The sequence below is a fragment of the Hyaena hyaena genome, unplaced genomic scaffold (genome assembly GCF_003009895.1).
Source record: "Hyaena hyaena isolate Hyena2069 unplaced genomic scaffold, ASM300989v1 scaffold_525, whole genome shotgun sequence".
Lineage (NCBI taxonomy): Eukaryota > Metazoa > Chordata > Mammalia > Carnivora > Hyaenidae > Hyaena > Hyaena hyaena.
In genome coordinates this window covers 928,753-950,172 of record NW_024081157.1, presented here as the reverse complement: position 1 = coordinate 950,172, position 21,420 = coordinate 928,753, and the positions used below count along the sequence as shown (strand labels likewise).

At 35.5% G+C, this 21,420-nt stretch overlaps 1 protein-coding gene across 11 annotated transcripts in view; it reads left to right on the top strand.

Annotated features, from left to right (window-relative positions):
* RALGPS2 (Ral GEF with PH domain and SH3 binding motif 2) overlaps positions 1-21,420 on the top strand; it is a 153,805-nt gene that overhangs the window by 1,281 nt on the left and 131,104 nt on the right. For 6 of the 11 annotated variants that reach the window (XM_039255419.1, XM_039255416.1, XM_039255415.1 and 3 more), the window contains exon 2: positions 13,158-13,207. The exons of 1 other annotated variant lie outside the window; for it this stretch is intronic. The gene's annotated coding sequence lies outside the window, so the exon portion shown is untranslated. Of the gene's footprint in view, positions 1-2,202; positions 2,231-4,347; positions 4,375-13,157; positions 13,212-21,420 lie in introns of those variants that run through there. 4 more of the 11 variants (XM_039255411.1, XM_039255410.1, XM_039255412.1 and 1 more) reach the window with 4 other exon arrangements.

Below are 21,420 nucleotides of genomic sequence, written 5' to 3'. Positions count from 1 at the left end.
GATGTTAACCGTGGAGGAGGGGCAACTGAAAACACTAAATTTCTTAAGAAAGCGCTTAAAAAAAAAAAAGTGTCATACCCGGCGTTTAAGTCCGTAAAGTAGGAAACACGGGCAGCAATGAATTGAGTTTTATCTTTTATGTGCCCTGGATTTTTTTTTTTCTTCCAGCGCTGTAGTTCTTATAGAGAGTCTTGTTTTCGTACTGGTGTTTATGAATTGACTTTGGTGTATTTTTGTATTCACCGTGAAGTCGGCGCTTGTTTAAGTCCCTTTGAAGATGACCATCAGAATCTTGGGGAACTTTTCGATCCATGTAGTCACAGATCATAGCATGCTCGCTATAAAGCCTGTTCCACCCAGATAATTATGCTTGTGCAGGTGGTGTAGAATCATAAATATGTGTATTACTGTCCTGTTACTGCTGAATATCTTACTATGAACTTGAGAATTAGGAAGGAAGTTATCCAAACGGTATTATTTTAATAAAAAATAACTACTAACTCCAGCTTTGTGTGCATACAATTCATAATCTAGTTTTAAAAAATTTGGAAAATAACTTTGCTTAAAAATCGAATATAAGGATATTAGATGCCTTTTTGCATTAATAATTTCACTGTAATTTATTTTAAGCTTGGTTTATTTTCCCTCTTTAAAATTCAGTATAATTTTGAAATGGTGAGATCTATTTTTCTATTTCATTCCACCTTTGATTGAATTAAGGAATTTGACTTTTGAAAATGTCCTGGGTGAGACACTGTTCATTTTGCCTACATTATTCCACATTGCAACAGAACGTTAAAGATGGTGTTTGCTTTATCAAGATTGCAACATGTTTTTCTGATACATATGTGTGTATGCACATATATATATCAGAAAGAACATACCAAAATTTCTCAAAAGAAGTTTTTTTGAACTCTTTTACTTTTTTTACTTTTATTATACACGTAAGTAATACACTTGTGTGTGTGTTTAAGTACCTACATGTGTCTTTTTCAGTTTATCACGTTATTACAGTTGACACTATAGTTGTTTGTAATGAGTGATGGATATATAAGTGAAAACGTTCTTTTGCAACGTAAAACACTTAAGCTTTAGTCTAGAGGCCCATTTCACTCTCTCACTCACCCATTCCATTCCATTCCATTCCATTCCATTCCACACATATTTCTTGAGGACCTACTTGGTGCCAGTTAGGTGCCTCAGTTTTGGGGATACAACAAAGAAAAAGGTCTGTGCTCTGATGGAGTTTAAAGAGTAAGTGGGCAAATAGTCCACTACTCTACTGTCAGATAATGCTGTTTGTTTAATGTTAGTTTAAAGGATTAAGAAGTAACAACTCTTGCCATGAATTTTAGTTTAAGGATATTGTTTGTGTTTTTCCTTCTAAGAATAGTGGGAATTATTACTGAGTGAACAAAAGCATTAAAGCAGTTGTTTAAAAAAGATGCTGATGTTTATATACATGGAGTATCTGGTTCTCAAGTGTAACCAAAAATAAACATTCTACCTGAAGTCAGATGATGCAGAGTTTACATGTGGTTAAACAGCTTTAGTCTTTTGGTTTGTATAGTTAAATATTTGCTAAAAATAATCTCTCGGCACTTATTTGTTTATACGGGAGTCTCTTTTTTTAAGTCTAAATTTTTAAAACATACTCTCTTCTTCTGGCACGTGTGTGTGAGTGGACTGGTGTCCTACTGTTCTCCCATAGAATCTGATAACCATTACTGCTAAAATGAGAGAAACTTAACTGAAAGTGATAGTTTTTGTTTTTGATTAAAATATGACAAATACTGGTATAGTTCTTTTTGCAGATAAGAAAGCTTTTATGTATATGTTATTGATACTTAAATACATGAGTATTTCTCATTGAGAGGACTGCCAATAATTAATTTTGACCCTATATAGGTGTTACTGTTTCCCTTTTATTTATTGTTTTCCAAAGAGAAAGCATGAGCTGGGGAGAGGCAGAGGGAGAGAAAGAGAGAGAATCTTAAGTAGGCTCCACGCCCCAAGCTGGGCTTGATCTCATGACTGTGAGATCATGACCTGAGCCAAAATCAAGAGTCTGGCGCTTAGCTGACTGAGCCTCCCAGGTGCCCCTGTTTCCATTTTAGACCAATAGTAAGCAAGCAGTCAACCCAGTACCCGGTTGTAGCTGTTACTATAGTCCAGCGCTCCATCTCCAGAGTGCAGAGCTTGGGGAAAGCGTCAGCATCTAGTGTTACAGGTCAGTGTACAATATGGTTACTGGTTTACTTTTCCAGAAATTTCTAAATACCTTTTAAATTTTAAATCCTACTCTTAATTGAAATGTAATTAGTTAAATTTGCTTTCTTTTCGTGAGTTAAACTTTAAAACCTATTTAAAATCTAAAAGTATCACTTTTTTTGCTATATAAAAAAGACACAGATAGTTTTGATGTACTTTTAATGGTATAAGTGTCTTGAGAATAAGATGTATTAAAATCAATCCTATTTTTTGAATATTAGGTTTTTATAACAACTATATTTAGAATAAAATTACCCCTTTAATCTGAATACTATATTTTTTCAGTTACTCAGTTTTCAGTGGAAAGATAATTCAAAAAGTTTTAAACTCTAACTCAGCCAGTGAGTACCTTGGAGAGGAAAGTTAATGTATTGCATTACACTATAAATTGTTTCTTTCTTTTTTTTTTTTTTTAAATGTTTTATTTATTTCTAGGAGAGAGAGAGAGAGAGACAGCGTGAGCAGGGGAGGGTCAGAGAGAGAGGGAGTCACAGACTGAAACAGGCTCCAGGCTCTGAGCTGGCAGTCAGCACAGAGCCTGACGCGGGGCTCAAACCCACGAACCGCGAGATCATGACCTAAGCGAAAGTCGGACGCTTAACCGACTAAGCCACCCAGGCGCCCCTAAATTGTTTCTTTAAATGTGTCTTATTCCCATTGGTTTAGGGTTCCTCTTTAGTGAGAGAATGAAGATTGGATGTGATAAATTTGGTAACTTCGAAGTAATGTGGAATTTTTTTTTTTTAATCTTGATTAATGTGTTGAGCTTTTGGTTTAGGAAAATGTTTAACTACATAGTTAAAATATAAATATCTATGTATTCTATGGAAAGAAAAATAAGTATAAATATACACAGTACCTTTATTTTTTAAATGTTTATTTGTCTATTTATTTGTTTAGAGAAAACGAAAACGGAGTGGGGGAGGGGCAGAGAAGGGGAGAAAGAGAATCCCAAGCAGGCTCCAGGCTGTCAGCACAGACCCTGATTTGAGGCTTTAACCCAGGAATCGCGAGATTGTGACCAGAACCAAAACCAAGTCAGATGCTTAACTGACTGAGCCATCCAGGTGTCCCTACCTAGTAACTTTAATTAAGGGCTAGTTATGGACGTAGGAAGACTATACATAGCTGTGTTTGTTCATGACTTAGGTTGAGGGTCCCCAGCGATTTATATGTCACTACCGAGAACTTTTGGTAGAGGCTCTTGAATGATTCATTGCTTCGGAGTATGAGAGGCTAAAATGAAGTTCTCACTTAGAACTTAAGTGATACTCTTCTGTTATTTTACTTTTATGACATTAAAAAAATTTTTTTAATGTTTTATTTATTTCTGAGAGAGAGTGTTAGCAGGGGAGGGTCAGAGAGAGAGGGAGACAGAATCTGAAGCAGGCTCCTGGCCCTGAGCTGTCAGCACAGAGTCCAACTTGGGGCTTGTCTTGAACCCACGAACCGTGAGATCATGACCTGAGCTGAAGTCAGACGTGCAACCAACTGAGCCACCCAGGTGCCCCGACATTGTCTCAAAACACATTTTCACTTTCAGCTTGATTTTCCTTTTGCTGATTCTTGGAAGAAGCCCTTTTCTGAAAACCCTACTTAAATAGGATCCTTATCGCACTGTACCCTTACCTTTATTTTTCTTCACAACATTAATTTATCTGACATTAAAGCATACATGAATTTGTTTATTATTTTCTTCCTTCTAGATGTAAGCTTCATGAGGGCAAGGACTTAGTTTTCTTCACTGTTGTATTCTGAGCACCTAGAAAAGTACCTGGCACATAGTCAATGCCTAGGTATTATTTGTGGGGTGAGTGAATTAACTGACATTAAAGGACACAAAAACCATTAGTTTTGCCTTAAAACAAACAGTTGTTGACTTTAATAATACAACTATGCAGTTAAAAAGAAAATTGTACTACAGGACTTAGAATGAAAAACACCATCTCCTGTCTCATCTTGGTATTACTTTGCCTCCTATATTCTGCTCTTAGAGCAACCATTTTCCATACTTTTAGCTGTTTCTTCTGATATTTACTTCCATATTTTAAAATATTACTTGTTTTTCAATTTTAGATATTTCCCAGCTTGCTACTGTGAAAGGTGAGTCTGTGTTTTCGGATTCTTAGACCACCTTGAAAATCCTCTCCTTTATCTCCCAGTATATCATGCTTTTGGTTAAATCAGTGTTCATTGTTCACATTATTATGACTTGGTAATTATGTTTGCTGTTGCATTTTGCAGTGTCCTAAGATTATATTTCTTGGCATTAAAAAATTTTTTTCTTTTTTGAATTTTGCTTAATTTCCCATTTGTCTCTAATTTTTTCTTTTAAAGCTGTCCCAGTTTGCTTAAGCACATCAGATTGTTCAGGTTTTTTTTTTTTTTAATTGGAAAACCCCTAGGTCTTCCCGTGCTTTTGCTCAAATCTGTATTGTGGCTCCCCACTCCTGCCATATAGTTTCAGCCTGCAATTTCCCTTCATGAATCCAAGAATTGTCTTTGCCTTTTCCTTGTGTCAGAGCCTGTGGTTTCTGGATCCATGTCTTCCTCTTTCTCCATTTATTCCTCTGTTTTGGTGGAATGCATCCCTTAGTAACTTTTAAGAAAGAGTGTATGAGGAGGTGACATTTTTGAAATGTGTGTATCGCTGAAAATATCTTTCTTCCACACTGATACCTGATTAATAATTTGGCTGATCTGGGTATAGAATTCCAAGGTAAAATAGTTTTCCCTCAAGATTGAAGGGAGCACTATAATTTTCTACTTTCAAGTGATCATTCCAAAGTCTTACGCCATTCAGTCTTCATCCTTTATATGTGGCTTCTCCTTGTTAAGATCTTTTTTTTTTTTTGTCATCAGTATATCTGACACATCCCTGATGTCATATGTGTCTTGTTTGCATCTTACTTTATGTGCATGGAACTTAGTGAGCCCTTTCAACCAGAAGTGCCCATATTAGTTGAGAGTGGAGATGGTCTAGTGCATGAGTCAACAAAGTTTTTCTTTAAAGGGCTAGATAGTAAATACTTTAGGCTTTGTGGGCCACAGTCTCTGTTACTCCTAGCTTTACTTTTGTAGCGTGAAGGCGGTCTTAGATAGCGTGGGCTTTGGTTTGATGACTCCTGATCTACGCACAAGTGGGAGGATTAGCTTTTGCCTTACTAGGAGTAGGGAGAGTTTATAGAAACAGGAGAGAAGGTGGAATACAGTTTACCCTTAAACAACACAGGGGCTAGGGACGCCAACTTCTGTGCAGTAGTCCACATATGACTTTTGGCCTCCCCAAAACTTAACCACTAATAGCCTATTGTAGACAGGAAGCTGTACTGAAGACATAAACAGCTGATTAATACATATACTGTGTTCTTACAATAAAGTAAGCTACAAAAAAGAAAAAGCTACTAAGAAAATTGTAAGGAAGAGAAAATACATTTACAGTACTGGACTGTATTTACTGAGAACCATCCATGTTTGAGTGGACCCATGCAGGTAACCTTGTGTTGTTAAGAGGTCAGCTGCACTGACAGTGTGGAGCCTGCTCGAGATACTCGCCCGCCCGCCCGCCCTCCCTCCCTCTCCCCTCCTCTCCCCCTCCCCCTTTCCCTTCTCCCCTTCTCCTTTTCTCCCTCTCCCCTTTCCCCTCTCTCTCTCCCTTTCTCTCTCCCTCTCCCCTCACTGCCCCTCACATGCTTGTGCTTTCTCTTTCTCTCTCAAAATAAATAAACTTAAAAAATAAATAGAAAAAAACGTAAATATTAAAACAAGGATAAAATAGTCTTTATATACTTCAGGAATACTTATATGGCTTTCACAGACAGTTTTTCTATGCCATTATTTTTAATGGTCACATGGTATCCTGTTGTATGGGTGTATCATAATTTACCTAAGGAATCTTGATGGACATTTAGGTTGTTTCTAACTTTTATATATTATAAACAGTGACAGAATGAACATCCTTATTTAATAGGTCTTCCTGTACTTTTCTGATCATTTCCTTTTGGTAGATTCTTAAAAGAAGGGTTGATTGTTTGGAGGTTAAGTACATTTTCCTTCTTGCCCATGGTGTATAAGTGTTTTCTGTATACTCTCATGGATTTGGTGATAGGCTGTAAAAGCATATACATAGATCTGTTGTGTAATAAATGCTTTCTGTTTTAATTGGCATTTGTAAACATTTTCAGTGGAACTTATATTTTCATGTTTTTGGATATTTGTGTCACTTTCTCCAGTTTCCTTTTCATACCTTTTACTCATTTTCTTGGTTCTTTTAAAAGCATAGGTCTTTTGATTTAAAGTCTTTTAATGAAATAAATCAGATACACAAAAAGTATATAAAAAAACTGGTACAGTTAACCCGTAACCTAAGAAATGATACATAATCAGTGCAGTTGAAACACCCTGTTAACATTAATAACATGAAAGAGCTTTTTGTGTATTAAGAATATTAAGTCATTTGCTTTAGATCTTTTCCATTTTATCTTTTGTCACTTAAGAGTATCTTATTGAATCCAAGATGGCTTCAACTGTAAGATGCATTATTTTATGTACAACTAAGACTGAATAATATGCTGTCAGTTAAACCATGACATTCTTGATTTTAAGAAACATCTTGATTTCAAAGACATTAAAAGGTGAGAATATACTCATCTTAGATTGATGAAATAATATATTTTACTGTGTGTGTCTTACGTTTTCTCTAGTCAGATATATCACTCTCTCTTACATTTTCTGTAGTCAGATATATCAGTCTCTTTGTTATTTGTTTCTACTGTTGGTCCTAGAAAGACTTTCCTATGCCACAATTAAAAAAAAAAAATCACACGTGTTTGCTTCTAGTATTTTTTTAATGATTAGAGAGAGAGTGAGTATATGTGCACAGGCAAGGGAGGGACAGAGAGAGAAGGAGAGAGAATCTCAAGCAGGCTTCACACTGTCAGCACAGAGCCTGTTGTGGGGCTCAAACCCATGAATTGTGAGATTATGACCTGAGTCAAAATCGAGTCAGCCGTTTAACAGTCTGAACCACCCAGGCACCCCTACTTCTAGTATTTTTATCACTTAAGTGTTTTTTAGCTTTAATTCATTCGATTATTTTAATGCAAGATCTAGTTTTTGTCTTTTTGTTTTTAATTTTTTTTAATTTTTATTTGAGACAGAGATAGCGTGAGCAAGGGAGGGGCAGAGATAGAGGGAGAGAGAGTGAATCCCAAGCTGACTCTGCAGTGTCAGCGCGGAGCCCAGTGGGGGGCCTCAAACGCACTAAACTATGAGATGTGACCAGAGCCAAAGCCTACAGTCAGATGCTTAACTAACTGAGCCACCCAGACTCCCCTCTAGTTTTTGTCTTTTTATCCAGTTTTTTTGGCCAGCTGTCATAAAGTTGATGCCGCTAGCGATTTTTTGAACAAGGAATCATGGACTTAAAATGTGCTTGCTTGAGAAACAATCTGGCTGTGGATTCTGGTTGTGTCTCGTCTAAAAATTATCATTTGCCTTTTTTAGTAAATGTGTATCTTACCTATAGTTTAATTTTCATTGAAAGGAATGTGAATATTAAAACTGTGATTTCGTGTTGCCTTAAAATTCTCATAAGGCACCTGAGTGTTCTTAGAATCCGTCAAATAATTTACTAAGATTTAAAATAACAGTTTTGCAACATAAAGAAAACATGACGTTAATCCTGTGCTTCAAGTTTATGTGAATTTGGGCAAGTTACTTAATTTCTTTAGCATTCGGATTCCTTTTTTATAGATGGGCACAAGAGTGTCTTCTCATAGGATCATTGTAAGGATCAAATGAGAAAGTGTAAGCCAAGTACTTAGCTTGAATTCGTTCTTCACTCTTCCTCTTTCAGGACCTTGAAGATCAAGTATACTCACAGCTGAGATTCTCTCCTATGAGGGGTTACTCTAGATCTCTAGGGTTACTGAAGTAAATTATTTCTATTAGACTTCCAACTCGAATTTAGATTCCCAGGTTTTGACTAGAACTTTTCTGGCCTTCTAGAATTAACGTATGTGACAAATCTATATGTTTTCTGTTGCTGTTCTTAAGGTACTCTTCTGTGAATGTGCTGAAATCTTTATAGAGTTTCATAGATTTTAAGGTTTTATAGGTGGAGAATTAGTATGTAAATTTGATTGACATAGCTTTTATCCTATAAAGTTGTTGCTAGGATAACCTCTGCCACTTTTCAGTTTTGGTTTGTGGATGTAGTTTTTGTAGGTATATGGGTTTTAGATCCTATCTCTTAAAGCTGGAGGGACAAGGGTAAGTCTACTAAAAGAGAAATGTTTTGAGGATATGTTACAGATAAGAAATTCTACTTTTTGCTTTTTATTTTTTTTTATGAACAGTACTTTTGAATGTTTTATGTAAGCACAGTACTGTGAATGTTATCATAGAAGTTTAAATCTTAGGCCTTGCACTCATTTACATCTTCTTGGTGAAAGATGAAATCTCATATGTGAAATCACAGTAAATGGCATAAGATAAAAAAAATAGCATAAGACCATATGTAGTTAGGTGTCAGATTGAAGAGCTGTTGACAGGAGAGGAGGCTCAGTGAGGGGAGGGCCAGAGTGTTCCTTAAGGAATGTGTTTTGTTAAGGTGTAAAGTATATATTAGGAAACAGCATGACTAAAGATATAACAAGAATTAGTCTTTTGGGCATGCTTTGGATTGAAGGGTTTATTTGTGGGGGGGGGATAGTTACATTTGATAATGTGGGGCAAGATTAGCATAAGGTGGGACGAGAAAAGAATAGGTCATCTATGTTGGGAGAAGCACAAAATTCAAAGTGAGAAACCATGAGATCTGAGAGAGAGAACAAGCATAGAGCAAGAGATTGAAGATTCTGGTTTCTGGCTCTGTGGATATTCTTCTTCTATTATTCTAGTATTTCTGTGGTACCTGCCTTTCTTGAGACCATATCCAGTTTTTTTCCCAGGAAAAAGAGTACAGCCTTTGGTGTCAGACTTTTGGTGGTAGAATTTTGGCTCTGTCCTTTACTAACTTGTGACCTTGTGCAAGTTGTTCAGCTTCTCTGTCTCTGTCCTCATCTGTAAAATGAGCATCATTATTATCTTTCTTTCTAGGGCTGATATGAAGATTAACTGAGATGACATAAAACTTTTGGAACAATGCTAAGCATATAACAAATGTTTTAGTAAATAGCATCATATATGTATGACATCGTATATACATACACTTAATATCTACATGACATATATATGATGCTAATTGAGGTAACATGAATTAATTTCTTATAGCTAAAAATGCCTAAGGAGTTAATTTGCTTGTACCTTCACTTAGAATAGGGCAACCCAGTGTGTGAACTGGGCATGAAATATTTTAGGTAGTGTATAGAGCGTTAAAAAAATATTGTCTTATGTAGTTTGAATAATAGGACCTGGTATTTATTTATTAAGGATTTAAAAGAGGCTTGGTGCTGTTCTAAACATTTTACCTTTATTAACTCATTGGATCATTGTGATAAACTGGTGAAGTATAGGTACTGTTATTTTCTTCATTTTCAAGAGGTAGAAACAGAAAGGCTAACCATCTTGCTGAAGGTTATATATAATACATAAGTGGCAGAACTAGGATTGGAACACAGGGTAAAATTGTTGAGTTTTAATTTTTTATGGGAGTATGGTTTTATTTAAAAAAATTATATGCTCCAAAATATTTTACTTGGAAATCTTCACTAGAAGTAAGAAAACAAAAAACAATAAAGAACACCAGCATGAATACATAATACATACTTTAATTATGGATGCATTAAGTGTATTTTAATAGAATACTTCCTAACATGTTATCTCATATTGTGTTTAAAAAAAAAATACAAGGAAGTGACACTAGAGAACTACAGAATCCTGGATTCTGTTGCAGATAGGGTATCTTTACTAGAGCCAGAAAAGGAGCCCTGGAAGGTGGCAAGAAAAAAGTGACAAGCAGTCTACAACTAGCATGTGATCCAATTGTGTGTTTTTAAAAACTGCCATTAAAATGAGGCTGAGAATACGTTTAGACACAGTTTCCACTTCAGTGAACATCACAGAATCCACAGTGGGAGGGTAAAGGTAAGAATGTAATTTTATTGTGCAGTTTTAGCCATAAGTCTCCCCTCAGTTTCCTGTATGCAAAGACATGAGGGAAAGTCTTGTCATGATTGAAACATAATCAGCATCAAACAATTCATAGTAGCCAGAAACCTTATAAAGGCCACAAAGCAGATAAGCCTTTAAGTTTCAAAGCCTACCTAACATAAAAAAAATCACACTGGGAAAGAAACACAAATTTAAGGATTATTTAAAAAAATCCTTTAACAGTTTTAGTAACCTTCAGAGATACAGAGTTTTAATCTTTAAATGTCTATTTCCTTCTTGTTTCTTATTTCCCTTTATAATTTTTAACATTTATTTATTTTTGAGACACAGAGCATGAGTGGGGAGGGGCAGAGAGAGCAGGAGACACAGAATCCGAAGCAGGCTCCAGGCTCTGAGCTGTCAGCACAGAGCCCGATGTGGGGCTCTAACCCACAGACTGTGAGATCGTAATCGAGCTTAAGTCGGATGCTTAACTGAGCCACCCAGGAGCCCCTCTTATTTACCTTTCTAAATGAAACCAAGGAGGTCTCAATTTCTTGTCACTATTTCTTTTACACTTTTCTAATGCTTGTCTCCCATTTTGTCAGGTACAGAGATACGGCATTAGGTAGTATACTGTTATAAGATTTTTTATACAGCACTTGAAGGTAGATTATGGTAAGTTAAAGGATATATACGATGAATCCTAAAGCAATTCTATTTTCAAAAGAGTTATAGGTAATCCAACAAAGGAGATAAAATGGCATCAGAAAATAGTTATTTAATTTTAAAAAAAGGCATAAAAAGGGGAAAAAAGGTACATGGAACACATAGAAACAAATAGCAAGATAACAAATGTAAACCTAACTATATCAATAATCACATCAAATGTAAGTGGTCTAAAAACACCAGTTAAAAGGCAGAGATTGGGAGGTTAGATAAAACAGCTAGACCTAACTATATATTCTTGTCTATAAGAAGCATACTTTAAAAATAAAAGTACAGATAGCTTAAAAGAATGGAAAAAATATGCCATACTTAAAATAGTCAAAAGAAAGATAGAATGGCTATATTAATATAGACAAAGTAGACTTCAGAGTAAAGGATATTTCCAAGGATAAAAGATATCATTACGTAATGATAAAGAAATTGGTTAGTTAAGAGGACATAACACTTCTAAACATTTTTTGCCTCTAATAAGAGAATTTCAGAAATTCTCTTGATGGAACTCCAAAGAGAAATAGTCAAATTCTTTATTTTAGTTAGAGATCTCAGTACCTTTCTCTGAGTACTGAAAATCAAAAACATAGGGAAGTCTTGAACAATAGTGTCAACCAACTTGACCTAATTAACATTTATAGAATATTCCACCTAACAGTAGCAGAGTATTCTCAATTCTTCTTAAGTACATTTTCCATGATGGGCCATAATACAAATCTCAGTAATTTAAAAGGATTGAAAACTTATGTTCTCTGGTCACAGTGAAATTAAATTAGAAATAATTGTTAGCAGAAAACTCTGGAAAATTTACTAATACTTGGAAACTAATACAGTGCTGAATAGCTGATGGCTTAAAGAATAGATCAAAAGGAAATTATAAAGTATTTTGTACTAAATGAAAACAAAACATGAGAATTTGTGAGCTGCCAATAAAGGGAATCTATAGTACTGAATGCCTATATTAGAAAAGGAAAAAGATCTCAAATTAATGATCCTCACTTCCACCTTAAGAAATTAAAAAAAAAATTAAACCAGAGTAATTGCAAGAAAATGGTAAAAGTTCAGTGTGGGAAAATGTATAAAAAATAGGAAAACTATAGACAAAATCAGTGATACCAAAAACTGTCCCTTTGGGAATTTCTGAACAATAAATAAAGCCCTAACCGGACTGGTTAGTATCAGGAATGACAGAGGTGACATCACTACAGATTCTACAGACAATAAAAGGATAATAAGGATTATTATAAGGATTTATAAGCAGCATTATGCTTATAAATTTTACAACACAAATGAAGTGGACAAATTCTTCAAAAGACACACACACTACACTCAAGAAGAAGGAATTGACAACTTGAATAGACTTGTATCTATGAAAGGAAATGATTCTATTAAAGTATTCCTACCAAAAAACCCTTAGACCCAGATGGCTTCTAAATTCTAAATTTAGAATTTAGTGAATTCTAAATATTTAAGGAATAGATTATATTAGTTTAAAACAAAGACTTTCAGAATGTTGCAGAGAAAGGAATACTTCCTAACTAACTTTGTGAGGCCGGCATTACCCTTATATTCAAACTAGACAAAGACATTAGGAGAAAAGAAGACTACACAGAAATACATGCAAAAATTCTAAACTAATTATAGCAAATCATATGTAGCCATTTGTAAAACAAAGCAAAACATCATGACCAAGTGATGTTTTTTCCAGGAATTCAGGGTTAGTTTAGTATTTAAAAAGCAATCAGTATAATTCACTGTTAACTAACTGAAAAAGAAAACCATAGGATTATCTCAGTAAATGCAGAAAGGAAAAAGCATTTGATAATCTTACTTCCATTCCAGATAAGTAACTCTGAGCAAACTCTGAAAAAACTACAGATACTGTAACTTTAATGGTGGAAGACCAGATGCTTTTTCCTTAAGACCTAGAACAAGTCAAGATTGTCTACTCTGACTCTTCTATTCCATAGTATCCTGCAGGTTGTTGGCATTGTAGTCAAGCAAAAAAACAAAAGGCATCTAGAATGGAAAGGAGGAAGTAAAAGGTTGTTTGTTTTTTGTTTTTTTTTCAGATGACTGGACTGTAGAAACTCTGTTGGAACCTATAAAACTCCTAAAACTAGTAAGTAAGTTTAGTAAAGTTGCAGGATATGGGATCAATATACATATCAATTATACTTCATAGACTAGCAACAAACAGAAATTCAAATTTAATAAAATCAGTACCATTGGCCATAGCAACATGTATGAAATATTGAGAACTACACAATATTGCTGAAGAAAATTAAAGAATCCTTAGATATTTGGGGAGGTATTCCTTGTTTATGGGTTTGGAAGACTCATTGTTGCTAAGATGACAGCTCTCACCAAATAGATCTGTTGGTTTAGTGCAGTCTCATTCCCAAGTCTTAGCAGGTTTTTATATATATATAGAAATCAACATTTTGATTCTAAAATTCGTGTAAAAATGAAAAGGACCTAAATAAAATAGCAGAAAAAAAGAACTTTTAAAAAGAAGAACAAAATTGGAGAGTTAATACTACCTGATATCACAATCACTATACAGCTAAAGCAATCAAAACAGTATAGTGTTGGTGTATATATAGAGAAATAGATCAGTGGGATAGAAAAGTCCAGAAATAAGCCAATGTATACTTATAGACAACTGAATTTTAATAAAGTACAAAGGCAGTTGAGTGAAGAAAGGATAGCTTGTTTGACATATCATTCTGGCACAGTTGGATATCCATATATACAAGCACATGAACTTCATCTGTATCTTGCCTACAAAAGTTAACTCAAAATGAATCATAGACCTAAATATAAAAACCTAAAATTATAAAACTTTTAGACAAAAACACGAGAAAAATCTTTGTGATCTTGAGTTAGGCAAATATTTTTATTATTTTTTTAAGTTTATTTTTGAGGGAGAGAGAACCAGTGGGGGAGCAGAAGAGAGAGGTGGGGACAGAGGATCTGAAGTGGGCTCTGTGCTGACAGCAGAGAGCCCAGTGTGGGGCTCCAACTTATGAACCATGAGATCCTGATGTGAGCTAAAGTCGGAAGTTTAACTGACTGAGCCAACCAGGCATCCCCAAGGCAAATATTTTTAAATGTAACACCAAAAGCATGATTCATAAAACAACACATTGATAAAATGAACTTTGTCAAATTAAAAATGTGTGTGTTCTTCACAAAGTATTAAGAGAATGAAAAGACAAGCTGTAAGGTGGGAGAAAATATTTGCAAATCAGTTGTGTAAGGATTTATATGTAGGATATGTAAAGAACTCTCAAAATATTTATATTACATTTATAATATTAGTCATTAGCAAAAAGCAGATTAGAATCGTAGGTGAGCTACCGATACATACCTATTAGAATTACCAAAAAGGCTTACCAAGGGTTGGCAAGGGTATGAAAGAACTGGACCTCTGTACTTTGCTGTTGAGACTGTAAATAGTACAAGCGCTTTAAGAAATAGTATATTTCTTAAAATGTTAAATATAGACCTACCAGCTATTCTATACCGAGACACTGAAAACACTTCCATACGAATCTTTACAGCAGCTTTATTTGTAATAACTACTGAAATCTAGATGCTCATCAGTAGATGAATGGATAAATTATGATATGTCCATATTACTTAATAAAAAGGCCTGGACTGTTGATACACACAATACAGATGAATCTCAAAGTAACTTTGCTGAATGAAAGAAACCAGGCCCTTGGAAGCAAGTGGGTATGTTCACTGTCTTGATTGTGGAGGTTTTTTCATGGGTATTTACTATATTACTGTGCAGTTTATTGCATGCCACCTCTGAATAATTAAAGCTGTTTTTAAACAGTGATGCAGTGATCCTAATACAGATATGAATTGATAAAAAAGATTTACCAAAAACTGTTTTTATAACTTGTATCCTTACTGTGCCTTTCACATAATTATTTAAATACACACAAAGCAGAAGTCAGTTGTAACCTTTTTCTTAGAAACAATAAAGAAATAAGGGACTTCTGGGTGCCTCAGTTGGTTAAGCATCTGACTTCAGCTCAAGTCATGATCTCATGGTTCATGAGTTCGAACCCTGTGTCGGGCTCTGTGCTGACAGCTACGAGCCTGGAGCCTGCTTCGAATTCTGTGTCTCCCTGTCCCCAACCCCCACTTGCACTCTGTCTCTCAAAAATGAATAAACGTTAAAAAAAATTAAAAATAATCAAGAAATTTAATTTATTTGAAGCAGTGGTTCTTAACTGAGGTGATTTTTTGCCACCCCACCCCACCCTGTGACATTTTGTAGTATCTGGAGACATTTGATTGCCAAATCTATTAATGGCATTTAGTGGATAGAGGCCACAGATGCTACCAAACAGCCTACACTGCACAACACAGTCCCTCTCAACAAAGAATTATCTGGCCTCAAATGTCAATAGTGCTGGGGTTGAGAAACCCTAATTTAGAGTATATAAGTCAATGTAACCACTTATTTTAATCCTGTGTTATTATACATTTCTGTGTTGAATGTATTACTGGCAAAACAGATTGCTGAACAAAAATCTTTGGAGAAAATAGTCTTATAATTTTGGGAATGTGTGGATAGTGTATTTATGAGACTCTTTCATTTTTTAAGTAATTATTTTTGTGTAGCTACCTGGAGTTGATCTGTTTGGATATATTGCAGTATTTGTTTTCATATCATTTGAAAAAAATGTTAAAACATCACTACCACCATGCACATAATTTCCCAAAGTAGTCTGGTAGAGGTTCCCAGTAGATCCTAATTTTGATTGATTTAGTTTTGTATTTTGAAATTATTAGTAGCCACATGAAATATGAAATTTAGATTTAAGATTTATTAATTTAAAATGCCTGTCTAGACACCTTTTTGCCCAAAGTACACAAATAGACCAAGACCCTTGTCCAGATCAGATATTTCAGTAGTTTTACATAATACTTGAATCTTAGTATTTTCTTCCTTTTACATCTTTACAGTATTTCATCCCAAGGGAGGGAGAAGTCAGGTTTGAGTGGAAGAATGAGGGCTAAGGACCAGGATTTGGATTGGGTTGAGAACATTGGCTCTTAATATGTTCCTTGTGTGGAGTGTTAGTTTTCTAGTAGATTTGTTCTTAGATTTTGTATATTTGATTTGATTAGGAATAATTTGCTGCTACTACAGATATCTCTATCTGCAGCTGTCTAGAAGGACTAATGTTACATGGCTGAATTTGGTCTGTGTACGGCCTTGCTCTGCATACCCTCATCTGAGGAGTGCTTTCTGAAGTAGAATCTGCCCTGGGTATTGTTCTAGATCAGGGATCAGCAGACTTTTTGTAGAGACCCAGATCTTCAGACTGTTTTTGCAGGCCTTACATATAGTCTCTGTTGCAACTATTCTGGCCTGCCTTTGTGGGGTGACAGGAACCATAAAGATACGTAGATCATACATATACATACATACATAAATGAATGAGTGTGGCCGTGTTTCAGTAAAACAATTTTAATTTACAAAAACAGAGCTGGATTCAGCTTGTGGCCATAGTTTGCAAACCCTTATTCTAGACCATCAGTATTTCGTTTTTGGGACATTTGGCATTTTCTGGCTAGTTTCCCAGTGGTAGCTGGTTGCAAATGGAGGAAGGTGGTACCCTTTCACTTGCACCTGCTCTTTTGAACTTCATGGCTTTTGTGGATGAGGGTATAGAATAAGTGAATGACATGAAAAAGTATGACACGAAAAAGGGAAAAGTAGAGTGATAAGCCATGCTTACTTTCTTTTTCACTCACAGCCCATTTGCAGATGGTCATCAAATTCAGCAAGTTTACTTTTGAAAATTCTATGGAATTATGTTTTTAAAAATACATTTGTTATCTTCTGGCTGAAGTAGGGCAATAATTGATGTTTCTGCTTTTAAGGTTCTCTCTCTAACCCACTAGCCTCGACACATATTGCCAGTTCCTTTTCTAAAATAAAAGTGTTATGGCATACATCTCTGTCTGTAATTAAATAGTAACTCCCAGTCACCCAGAATAGTGATTCTTAACCACTTTTTATTCCTGAGTTCCTTTGAAAATCATTGGATAGTTGTGGATCCAGGAAAATTAATTTTTGTGAGTGTTCATTACACAATTTTCATACTTTTGGGAAGTTGTGCATTTCATGGCCCTAGGATTTAATTCCTGGTCTCTTAGTTAAGAACTTTTGATTTAGAGAATAAAGTGCATGTTTCTTCCCATGTTCTTGTACATGCTTCATGATCTGTCTCCAGTCTGATTATCCATGTTCCCTCCATCCCCTCCCCCTTTCTCTCTCTCTCTCTTTCTCTTGTGTTTTTCCTGCAAAGAATTAACCGGTATTCTCCTGCCATGCCAGTTTCTTCCATTCCGCTGTCTTGGCAAGTATTATTTTCTCTTGCCAGGAATGTCCTTACTACTTCCCCTCCATCTGCCCAGTTTCTACTCCTTAAAACTCATTTCAAGTAGTAGATTCTTAGTGAAGAGTTCCCTGACATTTCCTTTTTGTCAGCCATAAATAAGTATGAAGGAATTGTAGCCACAGACATATAGGGATAGGGGTGGGATGGGGAGGAGAATGGAAGGAGGAAAATTTCTAGGAAAGATTTCTTTGCTCTTTTTTTTTTTTAAATATTTATTTATTTTGAGAGAGGGGGAGAGAGAGAATCCCAGGCAGAGTCTGTGCAGAGCCCGAAACAGGGCTTGATCTCACAAACCACAAGAACATGACCTGAGCCAAGATCAAGAGTTGGATGCTTAACCAACTGAGCCACCAGGTGCCCCAAGATTTCTTTGCTCTTAAGAGATATCCCTCTTCTTAACCTCCTTGAGCCTCAGTTTTCTAAGTTGAGTATAATAATATTTTTCTTGGGCTGTTAAATGAAGAGCAGTGTTCCAATCTCTACAGTACTTCTATAATTATACAGGAAATTCTCTTTTTCTGGTCAGTGTGTGGCCTCAGGAACATATTGCAGGAGTAAACATCTTCAGAGACCCACTTCTTTCGGTTCTGAATAAAACATCCTAACGGAAAACTATATTGTAAATTTACTAAAACAAGATTTCATGAAATCCTGCTGAAATTATTTTAAGGTGTGTGTGTGAGACACAAGTTGTCATGCAAATGTTTATGTTGTTATAGACATTGCTACTTTTAAATGGCCAGTGAGATTTTTACTAATAGAGTACATGATGCTTTTTTTGGCTAGTAAGTTGCAAATAGAGTAGATGTCTTTCACAAATTAACACTTGTGGTTTTCACTATTCTGGGAATGACTGATGAATGTATGACATATGATGATTTGTAATTTTGCTGAGCACAGATGTGATACTAGTCCATCACACTGTTGTTGAAAACTGAACTCTGTGCTTCAGAGCCAAAATACAATACGAAGACAGAGTTTGGGATAAAGAGGAACAAAAACTTTATTGCTTGGCTGGGCAAAGAAGGCTGTAGAAGGCTAAGGCCTTCAAAACTGCAACCCAACTGGAAGAAGGGATTGGGGGTTTTTATAGGGAATAACTCCTAGTGCTGGCGACCAAAGCAAAAAGCAATAGCTGTGGAAAGAAGAATTTTGGATAAATTAAAGAGTAAAATGCAAGATTCTCTGGTGGCTTACATTAATGGTATAAATGAATCTACTTTGCAATTGTACGGTAATGTAATAAGTATAAATTATTTCAGTATTTTTAGAATCATTAAAAGGCCTGTAGGAGTAAAAAAAAAAAAAAAAGTTACACTTTAATGTGTTATATGCCATAGTAGTATTTTCAAATTTGGGGATTTTCCAAGATGTCCTCAAACAAAATTCCTTATAACATTGAGGATCTATTGTACTTGAAGTCATCACATTGATATCTATTTATTGAGACTTCTGATTTCAATAGAAATAATGCAGTCTGTGTGTGTGTGTGTGTGTGTGTGTGTAATACTATCTCTCCTTCTGAACAAAACTTCTAATATTGTATAATTTAGTAGTCCATTTATAAGGACTCTTTATGTTGCCCATAGGATGAAGTCCGGGCTTTTCTTTTTACTGAAACAAACATTGCCCTTTTTACCTACTTCTTCAGACTCAGTTCTTAAAGCTTCTCCTCACTCTTTTACAGTTTGTCCTTTTTAAATTATACTGTACTTAACGATTGGCAATTCTCTGCCAGTGTCAAAGAATTTCACCATTCCTAGCCTTTTTCACCCGTTGAACTTCTATTAGAAGTGAGGGTGGAGAGAAACTAGATATTTCACCCTCTGCCACCTCCACATTTCCACAATTAGGAGTTGGTTAGGGAGTGGGTAATTTGGTATTGTAGAAAGCACTGAGGGTTAGCAAACAGAAGACTCTGCAATTAACTGATTAAGTGAGCCTGGCCAGGTCACATAACCTCCCATGAGATTGTTGTCTTCTGTAAAATCAGGGGATTGGAATAAACAGTGAGTAAACTTTCTTCTTCTCCCTCTTATTTTCTTTTTCTTTACTTACAGTTTTTTTCCTTCCCCTTCTTTCATTCTTGCACATCTGAAGAATATAACAGTTTCTATCACTTTTTAGTAAATTACTACAGCAAAAAGGTTTTTCATGAAGGGTTGGGGGTAGGGCATGCCCTGGGATAAGGGGGACAAATATTAAAATAAGGGATTTGACATGTACCCTAAGTTGAGATCTCCAAAGTATCTTCCATCTCTTAACTAATACTCATGCGAGGTGCCTGGGTGGCTCAGTCGGTTCAGCAGCTGACTTCGGCTCAGGTCATGATCTCATGGTTTGTGAGTTCCTGGCCCATGTGGGGCTCTGTGCTGACAGCTCAGAGCCTGGAGCCTGCTTCAGATTCTGCTTCTCTCTCTCTCTCTCTCTCTCTCTTTCTGCTCCTCCCCTGCTCATGCTCTCTCTCTCTCTCAAATATAAATAAACAAAAAAAATAATACTCATCTGTATTATTCTTTGTATTAGCATGAGACAAAAATATTTGTGGATATATGTAGCTAAATTGTAAAAGACTGTTCTTGAGACCATTTTGTCTCTGAAGTCAAAAGTGACCACTAACACCATCTGTTGGTGGGAAAAGTTGTACTTTTTGTTGGATGTGTAGCTTAATTTCAATGAAATTTTGCAAATTAAAGGTTTAAGTTGAGGAGCTTCTGTATAATTCAGGAAAATTAACAGGGTTCCCCCACTTTATATTTTGAAATAATTTCAAACTGTCAGAAAATTTACAGGTATATAGAAGTCACCAAGTCACCAGTGAGTTTTTAAACATTTTGCCTCATTTGCTTTATCATTTATTTCTGTTTCTAATATACATGCTGTTTTTCTGGAATATTTGAAAATAGTTTGCATACGCCTTTACCTCTTAATATTTCAGTTGTATTTTTTAATGAAATTATTCTTTTATGTAATCACAGCACAGTTATCATAGTCAGGAAATTGATACAATACTTTATAGTCAGTATTCCAATTTTGTGAATTGTTCCAATAAAATTTACTGCCCTCCAATACAGCCTCTTTAGTTGTCTCTTTGAGTTTCAATCTGTAATGGTGGTGTGGTTGTGTCTCATGTATTAGAATCACTTGGCAAATTATTATTAGTGAATCTTCTCTTGGAAATTAAGCAGAACCTTTAAAGGCATCACTTAAGATTTTCCCCTTTAATGTTCAGTTATGGAAATCTCTCGTCAAGTATTTAGTTTGGGGCCAGTTAGGTAAATGGGAATAAAAGCTCTCTGTGTAAGATATGGGCGAGTTAATAAATTGATCATTCCATTACTTCTGAACTTTAGTACAAATGAAACAGAATCACATCTGAAAGGCTTATGTACAGAATCTCTTTATTGACTTAAGGTAGAACCATTTTGTTCCTAGTAAATTCTTTAAAGTCACTTCATTATTTTTAAGGCTTTCTTTACATTTTGGGAAATAATGGCTACTATTTTATAGATGGTGAGGTGCAAATGTATCAAATGGGCCAGTTTCTTGGGGTGTCTGGGTGACTCAGTGGGTTGAGTGTCCAACTTCAGCTGAGGACATGATCTCACGGTTTGAGCCGCATGTTGGGCTGCGCTGACAGTGTGGAGTCGGCTTCGGATTCCTTCTCTCTCCCTCAGTCCCTGCCCCTCCCCTGCTTGTGTGCACGTGCCCTCTCTGTCTCTCTCTCTAAAAATAAATAAACATTAAAAATTTTTTTAATGGGCTGGTTTCTTTTCATTGTCTTTAATGTATGTACTCTACTTGAGATAGGGTAAAAGGTGTCATCGAGATAGGTGAAAGTTTTCTGCTATCCTTACCCTTTTCCTTTTTAAGATCTTAGTTTACTTTGTTTTGAAAATAA